Consider the following 4,810-nt stretch of genomic DNA (forward strand, 5'->3'; position numbering starts at 1 on the left):
CAGATCCATTTGCCAAATTCCTAAGCTGCTATACGAATTCCATACCAGTTGTTTATGGTGTTGGTGGGGTTGTTACTGTTTTCATGTTCAGTTGTTTTTTGGAAAATAAGTAATCAGTTTACGTGGCCCGATGTAATTTTATGCCATTTGCTTATGTAACCTAATTATGTAGTAGCTCTTATAGTTTACACTTCCAACGGTTGTTGAGTGGTGTTTATAAGGGGTGTATGTTTCAAGATGAATATTATTACTCTGGACAAGTACCTACAACACGACAAACAATATGAAACTATAAATAAATTACGTGAATCTCGAAATTAAATCTCGCCCATTCGATCGTGGCACATTATAATAGGACGACGTAAAAAATTAAATAATTTTGTTAAAACTGTTTTAGTTATTATCATGACCTTTAAAATACAACATAAATGCGTTGATACGGGGCTATGCAGAAGATTTCCAAATTTGTATGAAAAAGGAAACAATAAAACAGACAGTAAAATTGGATGATCAGTAATGCTTACCAAGATATCAAGAACACAGTTTAGAGCCAGAAAAGCAAAGAAACACAAAGTTATTTAATTGACACATGATTTAGGCTGGAAAACAGTTTGGTGACGACTATTTAGGAACATTTTTAAATACAAATTAAACTGTAAAAAGTTGGTAAAAGATTGTTTGAAACCGAAGATGCAAAATAGTTTTTGAAATGTAGTTGACACGAAAGTAGCAAAATGTTTAACCCTAATATAAAACAAAATGTTTAACCCTAAAGACTAAAAACATAACTGTTAAAACCGGATTGTATTAAAAACCAGTGTTTGTAGAAAGACGTGTGAACTCTGTCTTCAGATCATGTGTTCGGTGTTTCACGTACGTTTCGAACTCTTAAGCAAACGTTACATGGCTACAACTCGCCCGCATAAAAAGTGAGCAAAATCGGATAACATCGAGATAATGTAGGCTAATTGGCAATCAAGACGTTTATGATGCTGACACAAAAATTACGTTCTTTAACGTTTTTAAAACAATGCCGCTCTGTCCAATCATTTTCTGGATGATTGCTTAGTATTTTCATATGCATTTTCTAAAACTGCATCGTCTGTGTAATAAAAACATAGGAAGGTTATCCGTTTTATTCATAGGGCATTACACAGGCTAAACAAGAACCTTACACACTGCAACGTCTGGACCTTGTTCCACTTCTGGTTTAGTGTGGGCGTCCGCTTTGTCTTCTACATTCACTTTTTTTCTGCAAAAACAAACGAAATTTATGCAACACTGACAAAATGGGAATAGGCTAGTTACTTAGAAATGTTAACAAAATAAAATAAACAAACTTTTTTTTTGATAAAACAAATACAAAAAAAAATACTTTTTTATTTTCAGAATTGCGTAAACTTAAACCAAACCAAAATAATACTTGCCCTCGTTTTTACAAACCACCAAAGTTGCGAATGTTATGAGAACATTAATCCCAATTATTATTCCAGCTATCAGCCAAGTGTTGCTGCAATCACTTCGGATGTAGGTAAAGTTGGAAGTATGGTTGCTAGTGCTGTTCAAGCCTGAATGCGTGGAAGTATATTTTGTGACAGAACTACAGCAGACAGTCTCCTACTAAATGAATTGTTTGAGGATAAGAGGTTGGTGGTTTTTCACCATTTATCGGATGTTAGTTTAAAATCCAATTATTTAAAATACTTGCACTTAGAAAATACTGTTGATAATTTTAAACTTATACCTTTCTATTATATATGGTTAAATAATTGAGATTGCTTATAGCTGCTGCTGAATGTGTTTCGTACGAAGTGATGATCCACAGATTTAATTCAACAATTTCAATCAACATCTTTAAAGAAAACACAAAGTTGTAATATTTGAGCGGATATCAATGGATGAATGCGTTTCATTTTTGAAACCAAACACAATGGATCACTTGAAGAAATTATGAACTACATACATTGATTTCATGGGGGCATAATGAATACAATAAATAAACAAGTTCAAAACATTTTTGGGCAAGAGCATTAATGCAATGGGAATAAAAGTTCACCATAAATCGTTCAATTACCGTTGTAGTAAGATTGTATGTGTTGACGATATAATCAAGTCCCGTCCAATTGACAACAACCATGAGAGAGTTGCACGAAGTTACTGCCAGTGTTGAGACAACTGCGCATAAAATAATAATAAAACTTGTTACAAACCTTTTTTTTTATTTTAGGTTATAAAAAGTAACCAACGTTTTGCTTGACAAACGTAGTAAGCCGGTTGGTTACTGCACTTCATGCTTGACTGCTTCCATCCGATCCCATAATGCAATGCTCTCTGGCGACAAGATGTAAAGTTTGAAACGGAAAAGTTGGCCGGAGATCCGTCGCTCCAAATCCATTCATGTAACTATGTGCTATACCGAGCTTCGATGAAAACATGGATATCTGTTCGTTATTAATTTTATTGAGGATCTTATAATTCTGAAAAAATCCTAAGTCACAGGTCACAGCTAATATTTAAAAGTATTAACCTCCAAAGGTTAATAACCTCCAAAGGTTAATGAAAGATTTTTCGCAGAAAAAATGAATTTGAAAAAGCTGGATACATTTCTTTATTAAGTCACATGAATGTTATTTTTCTATAGCACACTTTTTTACCTGGCATAGAAATGGAACGATAAAATTTCTTAAATTGGTTGTAAAACTATTTCAAACAAATAAAAAGAATAATAAAGTCAAAAGCAACGATAAGCAAAATTTGGAAACTCTGAATAAAAAGCTAAACGTGTTCAAGTTGTGAGTTATTTTATTTAAGGTTTTATAACAGCTCGAAATGGTGGCCATAGTGGCGAGAGTTAACTTATAATACTTAAATGTTAAATGTTTTAGTGCAACTGACCTGCTACCATACGTCTCAGTGCAATTACGGGATTTGTATACCCTAGTAACACTTCGAGTCACTTTTTAGGTTACTTTAGTTACTTTGTCAACAAACTAACGGCCGCCCCCCACATTTTTGTCTATAGTGTTTTATTGAACGAAACGCAAAACCTTATATAGCACAAAACACGTGGTACGAAATTCAGCAGGGAACACTAAATCACATTTGCAGGCACACGGCTGGAAACATAAGTTTCCTGACTCCGTAACAAAGGGAAAATGCGACGGCCTAAAAACCAACGCACAAACACGAAATTTAGGACACACAAAAATACGCTATGCGTTTAAATGGCATATAGCTTTGGGCAATAATAAAAGTTCATAATGTTAAATCTAATGCTTTCGCATGTCAACCACTACAACTTTAGTTAAGGGGGATTTTAAGTTACTTTAAGTTAAGGGGGATTCAATTGGGTGAGAAAGTCATAACAATTGTGTAACAATCACAAAATATACCGTTCGTTTCGGTTGAGCAGCTCCCACCAAACGTTACTCTCCATTTTCCATTCTGTAGATGACAACAAAACATTCTGTATCGGGGTTTTGTTGTTAAGCTACAATGGAAATTACACAAGCTGAAATTGAAGTGCTAATACAAAATGAAGAATTTAAGTAGCATATTGCCTCCTGACCACTGATACACTTTACTACTATTTTTGGTCGGATGAAAACATACAAAAGGTAATAAAAAATAAATCAGAGTCACTGAGCAATTAACACCTGTCAAAAAAGTTGGCTCAGGTCTTTTGTCGATTTCCAAGTTCCGAACTCGATTGGATCAAACGAGTATTTGTAATAGTTTGGATTGGCAGTATTGTGGAAAATCCATATCCGTTTCAAACCTTTTAAACGTTCAAATTTTAATTGTAATCCTTTAAAACACAAATTCACTTTATGTCGTTAAATTATTTTTTGAGGGAAAATAACAAAGAACGCATTACAAACCTGCTGTATATTTCTGAGTTATAAGTTGAGTTAGAGTTTTATTAATCTGTGAATCGTCGCTGATGACAAGATGTCCACCAAGCAACGAACATTTCTCCTGTGCCGTGTTTGCGTCCACAAGTTCATCAGACAAAATTACCACACTGTGCTTGACAGCTTTCACTGACATTTCACAATCTAAAACAGGCAAACCTACATTATTCTGCATAAAACTTAATCGAATAAAACATTCAAACTTACCCTTTACTGTATAACTGTTCGCAAGGTTTGTAACATCGATAACCAAATTAGGTATATTTTAAGTCTGGTGAAAGCAATCATAGCACCAATTACTTTGTTCGATTAAGCACACCTGTGTGCAGCAACAGACAATCCATAGGCTCCAGCTCATAAGCAATGAGATGTATTCTCGGGAACAGGACGTGTCTAGGGAAATGGCAGGTATGGAGGCGTTTCTACTACATGTTAAAGGTGATTAGGACCTTTGTACCAGATTGTATTTATTTAAACAATATAAGCTGGTGCATTTTTAGGTTTAAAAAATCTGTATTCGCATTTTGTGCATGATCCATCTTACTGAATAGATAAAACAAACACCGAATACACACATTCTGTCCATGTCATTCGATGTAGCCTACGTATGCAGTCCATAGGAGAAGAGAGTTGTGAGTGTTAAGGACAAGAACAATAAAATATTGAATTTGTGTTGCTGTCCTAATTTAATTTTCATGTCCTCTGTGTCATGCAATTACGATTGGTGTGTTTTTCGAAGCCCTAAAGTAGTGGTGGCCAAACTACGGCCCCCAGTCCCGTTTCATCCGGCCCGCCAAACACCTTGCCTGGTTTTTTCATAAGCACCATATTTACCACTGTGAACAAGCAGTGCAACAGCGCTAGCTGCTACTAGCAGTAGCTTGTGGCAAGCGTTG

The 4,810-nt window shown here is 35.0% G+C and overlaps 1 long non-coding RNA gene across 2 annotated transcripts; it reads right to left on the bottom strand.

The window, feature by feature from the left end:
• Positions 1-1,374: 1,374 nt before the first annotated feature.
• On the bottom strand, positions 1,375-3,000 carry LOC145234933 (uncharacterized). Of its 2 annotated transcripts, XR_013861483.1 has the most exons (5): positions 2,896-3,000; positions 2,247-2,441; positions 2,075-2,175; positions 1,745-1,852; positions 1,375-1,568 (listed from the first exon to the last, which is right to left on the bottom strand). It is a non-coding gene; the product is annotated as an uncharacterized LOC145234933 (long non-coding RNA). The 2 variants fall into 2 exon arrangements; XR_013861480.1 differs by lacking the exon at positions 2,896-3,000 and having other exon boundaries at positions 2,247-2,528.
• Positions 3,001-4,810: the final 1,810 nt, after the last annotated feature.

The sequence above is a fragment of the Phallusia mammillata genome, chromosome 1 (assembly GCF_965637545.1).
Source record: "Phallusia mammillata chromosome 1, kaPhaMamm4.hap1.1, whole genome shotgun sequence".
In the NCBI taxonomy this organism is placed as follows: Eukaryota; Metazoa; Chordata; class Ascidiacea; order Phlebobranchia; family Ascidiidae; genus Phallusia; species Phallusia mammillata.